Source organism: Anticarsia gemmatalis, chromosome 16 (genome assembly GCF_050436995.1).
Source record: "Anticarsia gemmatalis isolate Benzon Research Colony breed Stoneville strain chromosome 16, ilAntGemm2 primary, whole genome shotgun sequence".
Classification (NCBI taxonomy): Eukaryota; Metazoa; Arthropoda; class Insecta; order Lepidoptera; family Erebidae; genus Anticarsia; species Anticarsia gemmatalis.
Window position 1 is genome coordinate 12487396 of NC_134760.1, and position 23554 is coordinate 12510949.

The window sequence follows — 23554 nt, forward strand, 5'->3', positions numbered from 1 at the left end:
GATCACTACTACTCGATCGAAATAGAAAACAACTAGTAACATCAATTTACGGAGCAGTATTTTTTTATAATCTGAAGATATGAAACCTGTTCCCAATCACGAAACATAATATCGACCGTACTTACGTCCCACACAAAATCTCTCTCCATTACATACATTTTTATACAATAAAGAACTAATAGTTATATTAAACAGTCAATTATTTCAGCCTTTTCTACATTGAAGATGACAAAAACATTTGTACCTAGAATCCTAATAGAATAATTCAAAGGAAATCCATACACAACCTGTATATTATAGAGTATAACAACTTTTCAAGTTTCAATTGTGAAAACTGGCTCTGACAGCTGTAATGAGAGTGATAGCACGATGCGAGATCAACATGTATGAGAGAGAAAGCTATAGTGTACCGCTTTATGTGGTAAAAGGTTGTAATCGTAAAGGTTGTGTAAGCAATTCTGGACTTTATACGATTGTGGTATGGAGCATTTTTGATTGGTAGGTGTAACGATATAAGGTGTTCAAAATTTCTGTTTAGCGCCAAGAAACTCGAAAAACCGGTCGTGTTTGGAGGCTTGCCTCTCAGTCAGGGTCATCAACTAAAAAACTAAATATTAATTATAGTTAAAAATTGCGCATTTATTTTTTATGTCGATATCTCGATCACTTCCCTAAGTAGCGAGTTTTACAAGTTTGTTTTTTTCTTTTGTTTACTCATTTTTTGATGCGTAAAATTAACGAGCGATTTGAAGTAACCTTGGCACTTATAACATTATATTGTTATAGGGCTCTAAGAGGTTTCTGTGATTATGTTCATTTTATATTCTCATTTAAATAGCTTTTATCTGAGTAGTGATTAATATTAGTAGATGAAGATTGTTTTTTTTACTTTTACGGTTTTTTAATGGTTGTTCTTTATAGTGAGTTAAAAGCTACTCGGTGACGTCATGAGTATCAGATGGAATTGAAATAGTTTTTTAAAAGCTTATTTGGAAAAAGCCGATGTGAAATTAAAATGAGTTGGTTTAAGATGATTTGGAATCATTATGACAGTAGCTTGGCTTACTTTAGTCTGTACCGGATTGACTTTAAATAGATTTGTAAAACTTTAATAATGAGTATAGACTGCATGTAATGAAACGAATTAAGTCAGTAAGTGTGTAGATTCTGACAGTGATCTGAACATTCTGAGAAGAAATAATTAAGAAAACATTCAATTTGGTTGTTATAACAAAACTTAAAAAAAGGGGTTCCATATCATGTTTTTACTACACTACATAACATTTGCCAAAAGATAATAAATTAAAAAACCAAACAATAATTTTCATTTTTTTGTTTTAAACATAAACTCAAACAAGTATTATAATAAGTAGTCACGTTTATTCATCTACTTTACATACTCGCATATTTTTTTATAATATTTTTTTATTAACTCTACGTGCGTGGCAGCCCTAGATTGTTGTTTTGCTACTGACTTACGCCTCTTTTTCTGAACACGACAACCTCTATTGAATATGTATTGAAATGATACACGTGCGTGTGTGTGTGTGTGTGTGTGTGTGTGTGTTTGTGCGTGTGATTGTGTGTGTGCACACTCTATTAGTGCCCAACTCTAGCTGGGAGAGGTCGTCTCTATCGTCTGATTGTTTCAGATCACGTGTGTTTGACGTCAAATACAGCTTTATATCCATTTCTTTTATATTAGGTACTTTCTCCAATATATTCATATTAGTAGGTATCAATGCTAATATTATAAATACATGAGTCTTTCTGTTGCTACACTTTCATAGTTACACCGGTAAACCTACTATATGACATAGGGTACCTACTTCTTTTTTTCATAACATTCAACCCTACTTAAACGGCAATTAATTTTAAATTACACTTAAGTCCTTGCTGCAGCGATACATATACATGAGCATCAGTTAGTTGATCAGTATTTGGCCGTATTTCCTTCTTTAAACTTTAATTACAAGAGAGCTAAGCAGCTCGGTCTGCTAGTTTCTCAAACTTAAGGCAACGTTAAAAATAGCAACTGTTTGAAATAGGTCAGAATATCGAAGTTGCTCTAGGCGAGCATTGGTTTTGACAATCCTAACTTCTTACTAAACTAAAGACTATTAACATTTGGGGAAGTTTCGTCGGACAAACGTCGAACTTATCTGTAACTGACACTATGCAGGTTAAAGTAACTCTGACTATTTATTACGACTTTCTTACTAAACTGCTGAACTGATTGAGATAAAATTTCGCTAGTGGTACCAAAGTACCAGTCATACCGAAGGGTATCGTGTTATAACCTAGATAACTGGGTTGTGGAGGTCCAATAGGCAATCGCTCCATGTAAAAGACTAGTATTCAGCTGAAACCTTTGTGATTGGAAGCCGACTCCAATATAGTTGGTAGAGAGGCTACTCTGATTATTGTACCAAAGTAGAACACTTTCACAAATTCAAACCCAAAAAATATCTTAACTATTAAACCTAATAGTGAAACCTTACTCAGTAACACTGAAACCATATTAAAAAAACCAACTATTCCTGCCTCCCGTGGCACTGAGTAACCCTTTCTATAAATCTAAAAATTCCACCAAACAGCCGCCAGGGGGCGCCACTAACTAAACTAGTTTAAACTTGCCCAAAGTTGCCCAAAGTTGGGCAAAGTTAGATGAAAGCCTTCGGGATCGTAACGATTATGGCAAGGGCTATTAGCAATGATTACCTTGGATAATATTTGTTTAAACACCGCTCAAGTTTTGTTACTTAGCGGCTATTTGGATAGTATCACTGTCTTGAACGATAATTGAGGTAGTTGGGGAGAGAGCTGGGAACTTATCGGGAAGGACCATCAGTAGTCGCTTAGTAACTATGAGGGCAGTTGTTTTATGTTGTACAACACATGCAGATGTAAGTTGCAGCATCGACTTTACGTAGAAAGCAACTGCTATAAACGACTGTGTTTACAGTCTATTTTACAATTAAGCTTGATGCAAGTTTGCATGCCTATTTTAATGTTGTTTCCAGTACTTTAGAACTTTCACAGATCTAAAGAACTGTTCAGAACTTTGTTTAAAATTTTGTGCTCATCATAAAACTCATCAAGCTAAATTAGAAAGCCGGGAATAAATTAATTTAGATATTCTTTATTACCACTAACATCTAAAAAAATATAGCTACTTGACTAGCATTACTAGAAAAGAGCCCACCCTTTATGTTAAATGTATTTTTTATTATGATGTTTTTTATTTATTTTTTATTCTTAAATATGTACGCATATCTACTAAGCATTTGGTGGAAAATTTCATACGTACAGAAGTATAATAATATAGTACGTTTTGTACGTAATAACAATATAACAAAATGAATACATTAGAAAAACGAAGGCTATCAAAAAGGTTGTATCCGAGGCATGAGCAGGCATGAGTACTTGTTCAACAAAGGGTTTCGGTAACTATTTCCTTATTTCATAATCATGTATTGAGAAACAGATCAAAGGGCACACATATTGTTATATCATTGTACCTACAAGTACACACCTTTATGTATCATAGTAATATAATTTAACATATACTATTTATCCATATAGCTGGCCGCGTAGGTTCAATCAAGTGATGTTTCATATCCTACTGCAGACGTTTAATGGGTGTTTCAAAAAAACAGACTTTACGATGCTTGGTTTTTAGCTATCTCCACGCAAAATTACATGAAATCCGTTCAGCTGTTTTGACGCAAAAGCGTAACAGCCAGATTAACTTTCGTTTTAATTTTTTACCAAAAAATGTTAGTTTGTTTTGTTTTCAAACTTTTTCTCAAACTAACAACATCGTCATAGAAGCTCGTTCAACGCTTATCAAATTTAATGACGGCAATTTATAAAAAGCAAGCATCCTAATCACCCATCCCGAACCCTTTCCATTTCACCCATCGTCACGAGTTCGAGCAAAAAAAGCTCAGCAGTTTCGGAGATTATCTAACTTGTTGGTGAAAAAACGACAAACATGAACACGAGACAAAGTGTGTTATCTTCTGGACTTGTTCAGCTAGTCCTTGTTGCTGTCTCGCGCTGACGCAGGGGTGTGCGAGCGAGAGGCACGATACCGGTTCAAACCAGTTAAGGTTTTGTAGGTACAAGTTGAAGGTTTAGGGTTCCATGGGCATTAGATTGTTAATTCATTGCTTTGTTTTGCTTCTCTTATGATATGTTCATGGTTTCAACTGAGATTACTTTGTTGTAAAAGTACGAGGAATAGGTTCTGATTTTCTGATTGACTTCACAATCATGCAGACGCTTTTGGACAATACAAATTTATGAATACTTTCTATGAACAAACTTTTTTTATAGATTACTTCGTTTGACAATCAGAACAATGAATACTAACTTGGTACAGTATAACGGAGGCTCATTTTCAATTTCATCAAATTATCATTATAAATGTTAGATTACCCAATTCGTAAGAATACGTATGTATGCATATGTAAACTACCTCTACTTGTCTACTTATTTGCCTATAGGAAAAGGACGTAATTATATGCACTTATTTATAAATTCGAGTGTTTTTCATCGATTTAATTTTAAGTAAAAATATGCATGATTTTCAATATTAACAACATTGAAATGCATCGTGGAATGATGTAAGCGTAAATGTAAATGAGAGTTCAAGGATACACTTATTTACTTATATACTTATTTACGTAATAAACTGCATGTTTTATGTACTCATATTATGTGCTAAATGATCAACAAACACTGGTCAGATTGCAAACATTTTCACACTTACATATCAGGCGTTAGTCTAAATATACAAAAAAATTAAATAAGTTTTCAAGATTTCACAACATCCTTAAATTAGAGTTTTAAGTGAAATTTCATTTTCTATTCATCTCATTACCTTCGACATCAACTTGACTAAAAAACAAAAAATACGAAAATACATATACATATAAGACTATATTTTGTGCATTACTGTCCCTGAAAGCAAATGGCAGACATAAGATAAAATTAGCATTGTCTATTGATCTTGTAAGGTAGACGAAAGATAATATAATGTAATGAAACAGACAATTTAATACATTTACATGAGATTGTAAACTTTTTGTAACAGCCACTCATGTGCTTATCCATTCTTAACCGAATATTTATATGTAAAGATGTATGCAACTACATACATATATAGCTTCCAGTCCAAGCTTGACCAGATTTCTCACACATAATTCACGCCAATAAATTATATCAAAAGCAAAATATTAACGTTTCCAAGTTCTCATGATGCTGTGCATATTGTAACAATAAACTTTCATACATACCTACTGCATGTAAGTCAGTGCAACAGTGCAATGATATCGTGAGGCCATGTGCGGCCTCTTTATGTGTCTTGCACTGTACAATGTTGTACTGAGTACAGTGAGTACTGCAAACAGATGAGTTCAATGTTTCATGTTACTTTGTATTTGTGAACATGCTTTGTCGATAAACAATGCTTTTATGAGACCTGCAGGGTTTCCAAGGGCCTGTTTTTTTCAGTTTGTAGTATTACATCTGGTAGTATTATGTATTTATCTACATAAAATTTGTTGTCGTTGGTGTTAGTATTAAGATTAATGCAAACTTATTTTTCTTTTACCGTATTTACACATCTTGTCACACATTACCACTAGTCATATACATTTGAATCTTATCATTCTCATCAGATTTACCTAAAAATATTAAGGAAATAATACGAACGAGCCTATGTTTTAAATCTAGATAGCACTCTTATTACACGACCTAGAAACAAAACCCAAAAAAATATTACAGCTAACAATAAATTAACCTTTTTAATTTTAAATCTATCCATATAATCCAGACACAATTGCATTAAAATCGATGTAGCGTTTTACTAGCAAAATTCGACAAAAACTATCATTTCTACAATCGTAACGAATGTAAAGGAAAGCTATTAGAATATAAATATCCATATATCAGCGTAACCGCTGAAGACGATATATTCAGTAATAAAGCACGTGAGGTACGGGAGGTACGGGAGGTACGGGTCCACGGTGTAATCGGATGGGAAGCTGCGCCGGAGAGCCGCCGCTCTGTTTACGATTATTGCCCCACTGCATGAGATAGGAGCGAGTTAGCGACTGAAGCGACTGCGGCTACTCCACCGTCCTAACATACATACATATATATATTACTGCAACTTTATTTATGTTAAATTGTCCTTTTTTGGTAAGGACTTTAAACAAGACGAGAATAGAATATTGTTCCCAGAGGCATCAATAGTTTTGACTGAGATATCTAATTAAACGTTTACATTAGAAACTCATAATAGAAACTCGCACTTTATAAAAACGATGTTCACTAGTATTTATAAGTTTATATCGTAGTATATTGCGTTCTTATCCCCTTCCTAACACTATAGGAGAAAAGAGTGTATGTATTTTGCATAATAGGTAATTGTGTGTTTTCAGTGACAATAATAACCTTATTAGAAATCCTAATAAGTTATAAATCTCACAATAAAACATTCAAGTAATTCAGACAATTCCATAATTTCTCGTCTCATATAAAGTTGTCCAAGCATTCTCAAAAGTCACGATATTTGATGACAATGTTTGTCGAAGCTCACGTAAGGGTCGGCGCACACTCGACCAACTTTCAAGACACGTTCATGTTTAATCTTTCTTTTACTTTTTACGGTGCATGTGTGAACAGGACCGGCCGACTCATAAAACTCCATGTTTACTGACGCTCTAACGGGTTTCACTCTAAATATATACACGGTACAATCTATATATACATCTGTGATGACTGACTGACAGAGAAAAGGATAAATAAATTCAAACAGGGTGAAAGATATTACTGCCAAACCTTATGGTACGTAAGACTAATTAATAGTCATTACAGTTAAATAATACTTTTGGTATTAGGAAGAAGAAAGTAATATGAAAAATACTTACTTAATATCACGCCTATTCTGCTCAAAAATGCAAAGGTGTATGAAATACTACCACGTTACGCCAGCCTATTGCCATATCAAAACATCAATACTAAAAATAATCATTTCTAGAATAAAGAAAAGTAAATTTTAAATGACATATCATAAAAAATAACGAAAATGTGAAACGCGAAAATTATGAAAATCTATTTAACTCCGATTATAGACGAATTTAACATCATAATAAAGGGCACACAAACGAACTCACAGGAGTAACCTAGTAACATTTATATCATAAAACACAAATTGATTCGCACCGGCAACAGACCTTGAAGTATTTATAACTCGACTCCTTACAATACAACATAGTATTATATACTATCTATCAAATGTTCTCTAATATCTATTATTTTCATACTTTTTGTTCGCCAGTTAGTTTTTTATTTAACTTTATAAATTTTTTGTACTAACTTTAAATAGTTTACACCTAAACTTGCGTTTTTGTTCATACACCTGTTTTGGGCAAGCAATTCGATTTCATTTGTCTACATGGCACTAGTTTTGCCCGTGACTATTTACAATGAAAATTATTTCTAATGTTCTAAGTATTTTATTGGGGATGACGTTAATAATTAATAACGTACAATATTTGCTCTCTTTCTACTTACTAGTTTTACGACTAGAGAATCTTTGATGTCGTAGAAAGTAGGGGTATACTTTCCAATATTTTATTTATAAGAAGTGTTTATCCTGTTATTTTCAGAAAATTGGAAGTATCCTAAGTATAATGCAGGATAGACTCAGTATTTTTAAGTCTGTAGCCATACTGTCAGTAACTTTTCCATTCGCGAACTCGTGTTTCTTCTTTTTTTTGCAAAAGTCATGTTGGCACTCACGTTATCCGCCTGAGCCTTCATTGTAAAGAGTCAGGTGCCTCCAGCGAGCCGTAATGAATCGACAATCATGATTAATGGTCCGCTACCGAGCTTTAAATCGATTCCGATGACGTACTCCTCACAAACACTCGCAATGTACTCGCGCATTTCATTTTAAATCGTTGCCAGGTATCTGACAGCTGTGACGTTATGTACGAGAGATTCATGATGAATTGATGATAAATAAATAGATTTTTGGTCTTCATTTACTGTATTTAAGTAATGAATAATGATTTAAGTATAGTAATATATTTTACCACTATTCAAAGCTCTTCTTAAGAGACAGAAGTCTCTCGTAGTCTGGTAGTTAGGTGTTATTAAATCCTGGCCACAAAAAATGTACTAGTTTTCATTTCAGTGAGATTTATTTTCAGTTTTCCTTATTGCGGAATGTCTTGTACCCATACTGTTGTCAAAAGTACCAGAATAGTTTATCAAACAGCGTCTTTGCCTGTTAATCCTATCATAGACTGAAATTGGTTTAAGTAAATTTGTGAAGTATTTTCAGTCGCCAGGGAAGTATCACTTTTGCTAAGTTTTAAACCAGATGACCGTGTGACAGTTTTCTCAAGTCATGTATTTCGAACTATCACACACATCACACGAACGTTTATCTCATCTCATTTATGGAAATAAACTTTTAAACTAACTGCTAAAGACCTCCTAATCTGTAATCAGCCGGCAGCAGGTCTTTAAAGAACATCCATCAATGAGGCAGGCTTAAAGACGTGCTTCTTTTTAGATTGGCAACCGTTGCGTGGCTCCAAATGACTGGCAGTAAGCAAGCCGAGGGGAACAATGCGATATTGATTATTTGAGCCTGGCTCGAGCGGCCGAGTGCTCGAGAGGCTGGTCGGCTGCTCGGGTTGCTCGGGTGTAAGATGGATGGCTCGTCCTGCCTACCGCTCGACTCTCGCAGGAAATTGAGATGAAAATAATACAAACGTTTAGCTTTACTTGTTGTGTTAAGGCGGAGACGAATTTGCGTTGGTAAAATGAGCCGAGATAAAGGAATCTTTAATCTTTTCAGAAACATAACACCTAATAAAATAAAAAAAATAAATGTAACCCATTACTGTCCCACTGCTGGGCAAGGGTCTCCTTCCGTAATGAGGGAGGGTTTAGGCCTTGAGTCCACCACGCTGGCCAAGTGCGGGTTGGGGACTTTGCATGCCCTCAATAAATGTATTAAACAAATTTTAGGCATGCAAGGTTTCCTCACGATGTTTTCCTTCACCGTTGGAGCATGTGATAATTATTTCTAATACACACATAACTTCGAAAAGTCATTGGTGTGTTGCCTCGGGTTCGAACCTGCGACCACTTGTATGGGAGGTGTCAACTTATACCACTCGGCTATCACTGCTCATACCTAACACCTAATACCTATTGTAAAATTATATTAGGTAATATCATACAGAGATAGCTGATTTTACCAAAAAAAACCCTCAAAACACTTATAGTACTAAGGCTTGCTACTCACATATTGTAGCAAACCTTAGTCCTTAAGCATGTTGATTGTTGGAGCAAACTATTAATATCAAACTATAGCGCTAACCCAAAAGTAAAAAATATCCCTCCCAAAGTGTGATCTATTGCTAAACATCAAATAAAATGTAGTTACTAATTTCACTCTCCACTACTTAGACACAAAAATAATAACGTTCCGCATATGAGCTTGAATGTTTCAATACATGGTATATGTGAAACATAGTAGTGATGAACAATGTGTACTGTGCCTTAAGGCAGTGTGTCTCAGTGTCCGGTGGCGGGTGCCCGGTAGCGAGCGGCGACCGGTCCGGCTACGGTTTTTTACTCAACACTTTTTATAACTCGCTTTTTTATTTTTATTATTCTCCCGCAGAATTAATAGCCATGGCTTTATCGTTTATCTTGTAAGGGAGTAGGGTTGCAACACACTGCGGTGTAACAAATCACAAAACTCCAGTTTAGAATTGAAGATATCGTCTTAAATGTTGCCTAAAATAATGGTACGTAAGTTATTAAAAGCTTATTTTAGACGAAAATTCAAGCAGTCTATCCAACACTGTTGTGTATAGTTTCCTAATTTTAAAGCTTAGATGATCCTCTGTAGATGCGTTTCACGTTTGTAGCCCAGTGTAACATGTTCTTCAGTTGGTCCAGTGTGTGAGCACCTTTCCCTCCACGTTGCAAGTTTTATTATATTTTTTGGTGCCTCCATCAATTTTAATTCGAAAGCTCGTATTTAGGGTTCCTTATTGCATCAAATAAAACTTGTACACGTTTGTGAGGTGCCTTCGAGATCCTACTAATGGGGACATAATATAAGACGTGTTAAAAATATCTAATCTGATGGAATTTAAGGATTCCGGTTTTATACTTATAAATACTGATATTTCTGTGACCTTAAGTTTTTTGTTATTTTTAGGTCAAGATATAAAAGTTGCTTTTAGTGTTTATTTCGGCTCACAAAGTTTTATATTTTCTTTATTTAGCACACTGTGACCTAACTTATTTATTGATAATGAGATCAGGTAAGCCAAGGACACATTGGATTGGTGATAATTTGTTTCCGACTGTTACATTTCTACAAGCAATGAGCAACTATGATCCTACTAATCATTCATCAGATCCTCACATTATCCAGTTAGTTTTCTCGTGCAGAACCCAGGTACAATGACAACGAGACAATGTATGAATGTATGCTGTTATCTGGTTGTTTACAGACGACGTCCGGAGCCGGCATCACGTCGTCATTCGTCAGCCGCAGCATCCACGCCGCGCCCCCACATCCTACACACCCCGCAGCCGACTAACGGACTAACACTAAACACGTTTGTTTCATGTAAGTTGCAAATTAACTGGCTTTATAGTCTTAAGTTGGTAATAACTGTTTTTTAGATTGCAAAGATAGATACTTAGTTTAGTCCCCGAGTTTCAGGCTTTTGTTCCTTTATTGATGTACTGAATTCGATAGTTACTAATCGAACAATATTTAGACTTAATCAAGACTCCTAATACAGAATCGAAAGATGGTGGTCCAGAATACTAGTGTTCAAAACTCTTATTCACACTTTCAAATAGATTTCTAGATCGTACTTTAATTAATAAATCAAAATTAGGTAGGGCCAGAAAACACAATTTAAACTTTTTTCACTAGACCCGAGAATAATTGGAAACTCTTGCTAAACAATTGCACTGAAGTATATTTTCAGAGCAAGGTAAATTTTAAGCTGGCATTGAATCCTACAGAAGCCACCATATATAATTATAAATAATGTTCACGTTTGTAAATGTGCAATACATCAACGTCTTTAAACAATTACTGCAAGAACATCCGATGATAAACGTCCAATATCTTTTGTTTCCTCCATGACTCACAAACAAACAATCAAACAAAACACTGCCATCTATAACACGTGTTTACATACTTCTGTAATTAAATCTGCATTAAATACCATTAGAAAATAACACCTTATGGCTTAAGAATAAAGTTTAAATTCCTTTGTGTTGTCAATGGAACACCTTTGTCAAAAAACTAACTTATTATTACAGTTGTTGCAACTCTTAGTGCTATTGTTATAAGGTGTATTTTTGTTTGTTTTTAAATGTGTGTATGGTTGTTTTAAAGTACAAGGAATAAAGTAATTGAGTGCTACACTTAGTTGAGTAATGTGCGGCGTCTTTAAATAGTTCATTGAAGTAGGTATATTGTGTGCACCGGTAGGTATAACTGTTGCTTAGTGGTTGAGAACAATGCGTATTGTTCGGTGGCCACTGATGCGATGCGACGTGTGTTGTGTGTGTTGCATACGATTTATCATGCTAATGGTACACCTACTATATATATTTTTTTAAATTGCATCTTTTGATTAGGATTATAGTCCTGTACCTCATCACTTTTACCTGTGCATCTGAGGTTGTTAAAAACAAATAAAGCTTACCACCCTGTACTTCATATAATAGCATGATTGGTAGAAAAAACCTCCCATACGAAACACCATACCCATGAAAAGGCCAGAGTAAAAGTCGTAAAGACCTAAACCCGTATGAGACGTTTAAGTTTCTCATGGCAAGAGACACACGAGGTTACAAAAGTAGTGATCTCCGTAATAATACGATTGATCAGGACTCATGTCAGGACTCAATAATATGTATATTTTTACCTTTATGTACCCGCTTCAGCCATAAAAACATACTAGTCAATTATTTTCACATTTATAATATTAATATTAAAATGTCCTTGATCATATTTACTTGTATTATTAATTAAATTTTAAATAAACACAAACGGTTGCTAACTACGGTGTAGGTAATTTTCCTCGTTATGTAATAAATATTATTTCCATTATTATAGCTGATATACACCGGTGATTCATCTGTAATTGTTATTATAATAATAATATATGTTTATGTACAAATATATTTGAATTTCTATATGGATAATGTTGTCATGTTTATTTTTGTAGCTTTGTTCGCACAATGAAAATGTGCCTTATTTTCATCTGGTTACGAAAATTTGCATAGTTAGTGTTTTCAGTGTGTTTTTTTTAGTTACTGTAACGTAGTGGCTGTGGGGAGCGACTATTGTGTGTGTTTGTGTGTGAATCTGGGGATTCAAAAATCTCGATTATGTCAGACCAGAAGATACCAAATTTTTACATGATATTTTCAGATCTGAAACATAGGCATACGTGAAGGGGTTGTTATTAGTAAATACTTACAAAAAACGAGAATGCATATTGATTTCAGAGACCCACAAATATACCAAAGGGCAATTACCTACTAGTAACATCATCGTATTAAGTAGCCATCGACATATTTAATATGGAAAATAGATTAGCGCCCCTAGTGCATTTTGAGAGAACTTAATCATGTCAAGTAATTTTAAATGTCAAATATACTACCGACTGTAGAAAATAGCGCTATATTTAAGCCTTGGTTAGAGCAGTACAGCATCGGATCTCTCTCTCACCGTCTCTACACTCTACACAGTAGAGCGACGGGTTGCAAGTGTCCTCTAGTTGTGTAGAGCCCTCGGAGTCGAGCCCTTTGTGTCGACTACTCTTTAGGCTTTGTATGGCTCTGTTTAGAACTCTATTTTTAGTCTAGCTTCGGAGATAATGACTGGGTTTTAGGAATATGAGTGTACGACCTTTTGATATTGAGTTTGTGAGAGTAGTTGCAACATAAAAGAGGAGAATTATGTGGCGGTTTATGTGTAATCTATATGCAAAGAGAGTAAACATTATTAGCCACAGTTAACTGAGTTGCCAACAAAAAATCAAGAAAAGTTGTAACACTATGTCCGAACCGCGAATGGATCCTTGTAGACTGCAGTCGGCTTCACGTGTATAACGTATATCGGTTCACTTCGTAATCGGTCAAAACTTTAGTTTATCAAAAATGGTTAGTTATTCCATATCTACACATCTCATGCAAGAGTAAGCAGAAACTATAAAACATCACTTGCAAAGATCCAGGCAAACTGTATTAAATATTTTCATATCTCTCTCGAAATCACGAACCAGCTGCTTTTATCCCTATAATTAAAGTGAACAAAACATCGTAAACGTTGAATGCTCTCCATCATTTCATAATCAATGGTATCTCGACACCATAATTAATACCTTGACGTGTCATCTTCAATCAACATCAACCAACATAACAAGACCCTTTCAGTCTATTAAGCTGTTCGAGTTTCAGCATTCAGGAGGGGTCAAGTAACATTGGTTGGTGTAAGGTCATTGTACTGATGAACTTGACAGTTGTGAAGGTCACGTGTGACGTCATCACATTGTGCCTGACACGGGTAATGGCCACTGACATTAGTTTAAAGTGAACTAATTATTTTGTTCAGGATTATTACAGTATTGTGCGGTCATGGGATCATTTTGTGTTGTTAGACGGCTTGGCGACTGACTATGAATGAGAGTTTATATGCCTATATGATAATGTGCAATGGTACGATATTCTGGAAACTTCTAAAGTAAGAACGATTTTGTGGGCGATTTGATATTCGTCTCTCTTGGTGGAACAATCTGTATTCATCACACATCTGTGTTTCTTTTGCGAAACGAATCCAAGACCCTAGGCTGCAATTGTAACCGGATACCGTAATTTCTTTACAATCTTGAAACTACAAAAAAAGACAAAATAACACGACAAATTAATGAAGACAGTCAACGTAGCAATTCAAAAGACACTTTGAATTAGAAATCAAAAAGTAAAATCCGTAGTGTCTGAAAACATCTTCCGCACTCCTTGCATTTAGTTATTTTTTTCTTTTGCTTTCTACGTTTGCAACTGGTTGCTATATGCAGACATACAAAGTAATATACCATGTCTATAAGCCTCTACAACGTCTGTAGCGTCTGTAGCATATGTATCGTGTTGCATATTGTGTAGGAATCAAACGACTAGTTCTCCGTGCTCTCACAAATGGCAGCGAACACAAACGGTTTGTAGATCGTTACTGAGCGCGCTGAGTGCCACTTGTTACTTGCCGGCTATATGCCTTAGGACGTGCACTCACTTAAATACTACTATTTACTTGTCCCATCTATTTGAAGCTGTTGTTGTTTTACATTAGTACTCGTGCACTGTACTGCAATAAAGCTCTTAACGGTAGAACAGAACGGAATCAGTTTTTTAAATACGTAGCGTAAACTCTATTTCAATGCAGAAAATTAGCCTGTTTGATCCATTTGCTTCATCTAAGCTGCTTAAAATAGACTTAAATATAGTAATTTGTATCAATTTACAGCAAAATATACAGCAGCGGTAAGACTTTGCAAGTTGATCGAAAAGTAACAAATCAGCTGATATCTCTTTCATCTCCAATCCCACAAGAGCTCTTATACCTTTCTTGGTGGATTCTCTACATGTCTAGGAACCTTCACAATTCACAAACAGCATAAATCCAATTTACCACCAGCAAAGATCAGTTGTACAGAATCTATTTAAGATCTGCATACGATATGTGTATATGTACGAGTCTTTATCAACGTGCAGCGGTGCAGCTCGCGGCTCGTCCACGTGACACACACCGGCGACGACTCGTCTACGGGCTCGCCGGGGAGTGAGGGGGGGTGAGGGGGGGGTGAGTCACAGCCGGCCCAAGGCGAGCGGTAACCAGATACAGTGCACACACTGTTGTCAGTTGTGTATGCAACTCACTTAGCTATGTAGGTCTCAGGTTATAGAATCTAGACTGAGAGTTTAAGGTTTTGGTAAAAATATTTTTTTATTGCAACTGCCCATTGCGAATCTATGAGGGCATTTACCAATGTCATGTATGGGAGATTTGATTGTTATAAAGGCATATGTGAAGAAATTACGATTCCAAAGGAGAAAAGAAAGCAAATACTCTTTTAAAATTTTTACATTGAGCTTCCCCATCTATGGGAATATTGGAATACACCCCAATTTGCCTCAAAGGTGATTTTCTTATCATTTTCTCGTCAAGCCTGTGATCCATCTTGATATTTTTGGAGACCATGAACCATTCTTGTGGCAAATATAATTCCACAGCTCACAGCAAGATCTCTACATTATCAGTTTCGAAAATCAAACGGCAGAGATTTTCTGCTAAAACTGGTCGCTACTGGTAAGGCTATTGACCATTTGATAAACCAAAACTAAATTGCTTCCTTTGCAAGTCGGCAACACAATCGCGTCTGTGTACCTAATAATGCTTGTCGCCCGTGTAGCTGTGGTAACACTGCTTGTGTGAGATTTTAGTAAAGTTTGTTTTAACACCGATTTAACGTCTGAAACAATACCTAGTTTCAATTTTTCAACCGAAAGTATTTGACGCTTAGTCTGTCGAAAATGTCGCTAGAATTTCTCAAATAACGTCAATCCAATGAAAATAACAAAAACGAAGAATTTGACTCAAGACCAATTCTTTCTTAAAATTCCATATTTTAGCATCGAGTTACTATTTCAAAAGCATAAAATCACGCCTATTTCCCATAATGATAGGCAGAGAACAAAGAACGCCGCTGTGATCTTTACAAACTTCCCTTGCTTCATTCAAACATATTGCCGCATGGAATTGTAATCGGATTCATATAAATAACTAGTTAGTACATTTATTCATGTCGTGAAAGCGATCGTGATCAAAATGTATCGAAATTTTCTCCTCTACTGGATATAATTAGTTTCAGAAACAGTTATATAATAAATATATCCCTAGTATTTCCTTCTCCATACGTCAACACGCGTCTAAATCAGACCAACTTGTTTACGCTTTAATCTATCGCGTTGCCATACACTGTGTAGTCTTGCCTTAACCACCGAACATGAGCGCACGACTCTGAACCTTAATTTACAAGGATAGAGTTATTTGCTACTTGCTTGGCTATGTGGATTAAAAACATTTTGGACTTTAGATTCGTTTTAGATAAACTGATTCTTAAAATTACATTTTATTGCCTTCTGATAGGGCTGTGTTTCGTTTGTAATTTATCTGCGTTGTATGTCGTTTTGCTAGTGTGTTTGTTAGAGGTTTAGTAAATGTAAGAAGTGAAGCAGTTAGGTTTATAGTGGGGCTCCCGTTTTAGGAGCGCGTTGATTTACGATGTAATACGGGTTCGATTTCTGGGACCTACTGACTTATAGTGGTGTGAGGCGGCTGTTTCAATACTGTGTTATAGCTAACTGGATTATTGTGGAACTGAACGAATAAAGTGATTTAACAATTGTTTTATAAATCTAGGAACTATTCATATCATGTGTTGGGATTCCGTACGTAATATACACTCACAGTGATGTTTATCAACACTGTTGGGTGTATTATAATTTCTTATTTCCTTTAATGGTGAAATTGAAGGCCCAATTCCACAAAAAAGCTCTATCGCTTTATATTTTTTGACAAAATAAAGTTTAAGCTTGTTACGAAAAGTGATAAAATTCAATACCAACCTTCTCCTCCAAAGTCTTGAGTACTTACTTATTAAAAATGGCTTACTCTATGACAGAAACGAATACTAATACTGAAGATATGATACATAGTAAAGTACTTCAACATCTATTTACAGTACATTGCTATTGATAGAGTACAACTAACTCTTTATATAAGTTATCAGCTGATATTACTGACACCGTACATTAACTACATTGTATTTCAAAGAGATTTGTTGTATGGATATATCTTCATTGAAGTAATTCTGTTCTAATGTATAATACGAAATATTTCAAGTACCTGACTTTGTAACTATTTGTTTGGTTCGTATAAATAAATGGAGGAACTCTGCCTCATTTACTTTGATAGTAGATTACCCATTGAAACAGAAATAAAACCATGTGGTTTTAGATATAGTCAGAGACTAAAGAACGCCAATACTAGCGATCTTATTCTGCTACATCCACATTTGAACTAGTCGTACTCTAAATTCAATCTAGATTCGGAAAACTAGCATTTAACGAACTAATAATATTAATGTGGGTGTGTTCTTGTTTTTCATCTAACACCTCAAAACGGGTAAAACGATTTAGGTATGATTTAGTTCAGTAATAGATTATATCGTGGAAAAAAATACCTCACGAGCTAGGTTTTTCGATCATTGAATTTGTACTAGTGATTTTCATGCACACCATGCAGCATTCAATTAGCTAGCTTACAGGCACACAACTCAATTTATCTCCTAAATTAAAACCTAATCTGAATGCCGGCGGTCACATCGCCGTTGTAAAAAGCGGCGGCATACTGTGCAAATTGTTAAATGTAACCGAACGAAATTGATTACTGCGCGCTTTTTGTCACACCTCAGCTACTGTGCGACTCTGTGCGACTGTTGCTACCTGACACTACTGCTACTGGGCTAGGGGTACCAGACTTTATGGAAATTGGAAGGATTTAATTCATATTGAACCTAACATTGACCAGTTCCAAATACATACAGGGATTACTCGTCCGAGAAAATTGTCCTTTGTGTCATTGAGAAAGGGATAATTTTCTATCGATTAATATTTAACTAAGAGCCTGCACTAGGCTTTAAAAACTGTAGGAAAAGTCAGTGTCATTTAGATTTAATAGACTGCCTATTGGTCGACCTAGGAGACAAAAATTAACACTCATAAATATTTGTTAATATCGTCAGTAGTAAAATTTCATTTCCTGCATTGTATACTGATCTTGTGGCCACAGTAGCTGATCGTCACACAAAAAATACCGGTAGCTAAATCAATTTCGCTTTACAAACTAATAACGTTTGTACAAAAAGGATCAGTAATAGATTTTTCTATTTATTTTATTTTGTTCATTTCTTTAGACGAGAATGTACTGGAGACTTCGCTTGCTTGCAGTTACTGCAATTTGATTACTTTTTCTTCTATCTATATCAGATACTAAAAACAAATTTAGATGTAGATTTATTTTACATTAAGTTTCCAAAAATAAAATCAAATCAGTGCAAAATCTTCTATTATTATTTACCGTTTACATAACAATCAAGTACAATTTTATTCAAATCGTTTAAGTAAATCGTACTGCAAAATCTGATAATAATTTTCAATAAAATCGTGCAAATAATACATAAGCCTTTGTTACATTTCAACGTCTAACGCCATCTATCGGCGCGGTGAGTAAACGAGTGTCGATCTCGATAAGAACCCGTTTGCCGGTGGACTCGTTGCCATGGTTACAGTTTTTTTGCATCAACTGATTCGAAACCTTGACTTGATAGTTTTTTGTAGCATTATGTCATACCAACAGTGCCTAGTCGAAGCTGAATATTAACAATATTAACTTTACCAACACACAATATGCAAACATTTAAAATTCAACCTTATTTTCTAAGTGTTAAGGTTTGTTGTGATGATCACCAGTTGTAAACATATAACAGTACTTTTTGCGATAAAAAAAAAGTGCGAGAGTAGAGTCCATAGGATGTCGTAATGATGGTACATTTCCTTTAATAATAATCATGGTTTTTTATTGTGGTCTGTAATTTCGCATGTCGAAATATCTCTCACTGTATCCTGTTTACTGAGATATTATTAATAGTGATGGCTGAAAAAATATAGCCAAGAGCGAATCGTGAAATAAGTGTTATGTTCTTTCAGTCTTTCATTAAAACGTCGTGTGAAACTTCCTGAAGTGAAAGATTATTTTGTCTTTTTACTCATATGCAGTCTTGCCGTTTGTTTCTTGCTAGCTCTTCTCATAAGGCTCTACCCCCTTTCCGAGCTAGTGGTAGGTTCAGTAATTGCAATAGCTATCATGTGTCAAAAAATTACCTAAGTGAATATATGATTTGATATCGATTGAAAGTGACAAAACACGTTACTGATCAGAGCTTACGCGACTTTTGAAGACAGTTTGTATCTAGACTGAAAGTTAATTGAGCCCTTATCATGTTTCCAGTTAATTTGTATTCTACGAACAGCAATGTTATAATTTAATAACTTTCTTGAAAATATACTGAGATTATTTTTCTGGTAAGGAAACCTCATTCGTTATATTGCTTGAAGATTAATTTATGATATAAATGGTGAGGTATCTTTTCTTTTATTAAGTATATTAAGTAATTTATTTCTTTTCGATTCTAAATAATATGAGGTTAGGTTGTTCGGAAAGTCATTTCGTTTTTGTGAAAATGAAAGACAGTTTTGAGCTTTGCGAATAATCGCAGGTCTTTCAAGTGGTCATAAGCAGTTGAATTTGATAAATTTTACTGTTGCGGCCCTCACGGTTTGTCATTCCACTACGAGGATCTCTAAAATACTAGATAGCTTAGTTTTTGCCCTCTCATCAGACCGATGACGTCAACATCACCATGAGTGCTTATGTTACATTTTTTGTTCATCTCATGGTGTTTTTGTACCATGGTGAAAGGGGGAGGGGGGGGTAGTAACTAGTTACTAGTAACCAAGTGCGTGGGATGGTGTTTACACCATGGATTACGTGTGACGTCATAGCTATAGTTGAGAAGTTTTTTGTTGAAGGCACGCGTAGAATAATTAAATGTAAGGTGAGTGGTAAAAACATGTATTGTCTCGGAGCGATGGCTAGTTGATTATGGTGTTGTAATAATAGTATGGAGGAGCACCCACTAGTACTATTGTTATGGCATCGCTAGCAACAAAGGGAAACATAAGCTTCGGTACATCACGTAAAAAAAACTTTTTTCTAATGCTGTCTTTGACATAAAATAATCAAGAGGCCGTTTTGTATTAAATTTTGTAGCCTGCCAGCCATTTTAGTATTTCATTAATTTTAGTTTGTTTCATTAATTTTAGTTTAGTTTGTTTCTAGCATTTCCATAACTTTGAATAACAGATATATAATTACATCTGACAGAAAGCTTTGTGTAAACACGAAACATGACAAGGAATATAACTTACGACTACTTTCAATGGGATACCCGTCCGATGACAGGAAAAACCTATAGTGTAATGTAGCTGTAGCACTCTTCTTAATCTGCTTCCTCCTTCTAAAATAATAAATATTCTTCTAGATACATTTAGCCTCCTTGTTAATACGTACAATACCTACCTATTGTGTTACTTAGCGATTAATCTGTAGTTGTTTAACGACAATTGAGTCTCCTTGCTGTGTCCGGAATAATAATGTGATCTAAGATAATTATAACGTAAGGATCTGCGAGATCTGAATTATAATACTTTTTGTACTAGTTTCCTCTTGTTTTGTCTCGTTAGGACCTTTGTATGTCTACTTATTATTAAGATTATTTGTACAAACATATATAATATCACATTTTTTTCCTATAGGGGTAGGCAGAGATCAAAGAACGCCACTTGGTATGGTCCTTACAAAATCATTCACTTTCATACATTTTGTCATACAGGATCGCCGATAACGAGTACTATGCACCTGACCTTTTTTCAAGACAATTATTTAGATTAAGAACTAAATAAAATACGTTTTCAAAGTCGTATTTCTAGTAATGTCACCGACCAGGTTCAACTACGTTGGATTTAAACCGACAAATATCCCGCAGTCAATAAAATAAGTTAACGGACAGTTTTACTGCGTACCATTTTAGCCACCGAGTCCCCGCTGCAATCTGTCGCGTCCAATCTCTGAAGCCGAAATACAAAACTCCACTTCAGCAAATAACAGTTGGTCGGTATATAGGTTTATATAAAAACTGCTATTTCCATCAATCCCAGTTAATTTCTTATTCCAATCTTCGTGCAAACTTCCTCGGGCCAACTGTCCCGAAACTTGGGACAAAAAAAGGTTTTATAATTGACATTTACGGTGTCCAATTTTTTGTCGGGAACTTTTTGCTCGCTACCGTACCTTTTAGAGGGAGAAAAAACACTGAAGGTTATTGAAAGTTTAGCATATTATATAAACGTGTCCGAGTGGCTTAATTACGTTTGTTTTTTACAGTTTTAAGGCGATTGTCACGTTATAAATGTGAGTCATCGATAAAGTGAACCAACTGGAACGAATGCAGCACAGCTCTGAGCTCGAACGAGATCACGAATAATGTACGAATCTAGAATAACTTGCGATACTTGGAAGTGTGTACGTAAATGTACCCGTGAAGCAGGCAGAGATTGAGATATACCATACATGTACATACATACTGAAATTTCCTATAGGCTTTAATTAAGTCGTCGGTTAAAGAAAGCAGGACACTTATATGCCACAAAAAAATTAAGGTTGAATCCTTCTGTTACGGATTCTACGTTTTTAGTAATAGCAGCGTTTCATTTTTTTTTTGTATTTCACTTTAATGAACCTATGTCTTCAATTTAAATCAAATAGAAAGAGAACGAGAGAGGGAACTGAAGTGCATTATTTCTAGAACATTCTCAACCAGTATTGTACAGTCACAGTACTTAGTACTCACAAAAAACGAACTCTTTCGTGTAGCCTTCACGGTGCACAAATTACAACAAAACTAATTATTTTGGACGTGCCCACTGCTGACTGCAGACTGCAGGGTGCAACTGTTCCGGGGACTTTTTGTCACATTTTAAATAGAATTGAGGAATTGAGCGAGTATTTTCCTGAGCCCAACTCAAAATTTACTCGGTGCCTTCACATTTTTCTGATGACAGCTGAATATATCGAGCTACAGAATTCTTGGCTCCTCTTGTCAATCTAGAACTACCCAATTAACTCTTAATAAATACATAATCTCATTTAAAAGTTCTATTAATACTATACATATAAGAATATAAACTGTATTAAATCTAAGATTTCATCTGAATTGTACATTTTGCCATTATTTTCCGTTAATCCGCAAATTGTAGATGAAACATGGTAAAGAAACGCTTGCGCATTGCAATTCAGTAGGAGTCGGCAGTTTATTGCTGCTGGATGCTAGGGAGGGCTACATCGTTCAGGTTTGTCGAAAGCACACACACTTAACATAGAGCATAATAAACACTAAGCTATAAAAGGAATCACATTGGCAAAGACTTCATGGAGTCAGCCATGAATACCATTACACTATAATTAATAATAATTACGTAGAAAAAAAAGCCTTTCCATCAGTGATGCCGGTCACATCTGAGCGTCGTGTGATCATAATCGCTATCTATCGAACACCGCCTGATGCAACACACTGATATTGTGAACAATAGACAGACACACAAACACACATACATACACACACACACACATTCGTTATGTCACAGTGATTGTTTAGACTGATTGTGAGCTATCAGCGACGCATTTTAAGGAGAAATAATGTCCTTGAAGATGGTCAAGGTTGAAAAGAAGTGTTAAGTTATGAAGGAATTAAAATTTCTCCAAGTGTTGTCTTGGTTTTTGGATGTGGCTGCCGACCATAAGTACTGGGTTTGCTTTCCTGGTAGATGAAAGAATGATTGCATTTTTCTAGAATTACTCTAGTATTTGTAACGTGTCATGTTTCTAACAATCCGAATCCCTCCATACAACACCGAACCAACGACCAAACGTGGGTGTACTTCGTATACTCCGCCTACACACCTATGGGTATAGCGTTACTGTAGGAATAAAAACAAATATTATAATATTCCATCAACCTTTTTATTACATACCAATTTTTCTATCGTTGGTATATTTTTTGCTCTCTTTGTAAACAATATTGCTCTACGGGCCCTGCATATGAATAAATCACTAAATGTCATAACTGTCCTACTGTCATGGTGCAGTACATTGACTACATTCACTGGATTGTCTAGATTCCGTGCAATTGTCCTGTTTTGAACAAATAGTAAATAATAATAAATCAAGTGCACTGATGACACATACTGGTGTTATGTTGTGTACAATCACAATGTGTTTGTTATAGGGTTAACACTAATACTGTGATTATACCCAGTCTAAGTGGAGGGCAATATTATTAAATGATTCGTTAGCTAAAAGGTAAAGTTAAGATCAAACGTGAAAACGAAAATGCTTTTGGTGCACATGTAGAAGCCTTGAAAGACGGCTATTTGAAAACCTTAAAAGTCAAAACAAACTTCCTACTTGCTAGGCATTGCTTACTAATAAGGTCTCTTATTTCTACTCTATGTATCAGGACAACTTGAATCTTATTTGAAAGCTGAACATTTTCATCACTATGATCGTATTGTAATAACTTTCACAGGCTTTTTTTGACTTACATACAGAATTCATAATGGTCGTCTACTGGAGGTGAAACCTAAGCCAAAACATCAAACAATCAAAAGCCATCTTCATATAGGGATTAATATCTGTGTCATATTATAGATCTAGAATCGTATAGAATGCCTATTAACA

General features: G+C 35.2%; 1 long non-coding RNA gene across 1 annotated transcript; it reads left to right on the forward strand.

Moving 5' to 3' along the window:
• The first annotated feature begins 9638 nt into the window (after nt 1-9638).
• Nucleotides 9639-21518, forward strand: LOC142979182 (uncharacterized). The gene is made up of 3 exons (XR_012959817.1): nt 9639-9845; nt 10563-10681; nt 21203-21518. It is a non-coding gene; the product is annotated as an uncharacterized LOC142979182 (long non-coding RNA).
• Nucleotides 21519-23554: the final 2036 nt, after the last annotated feature.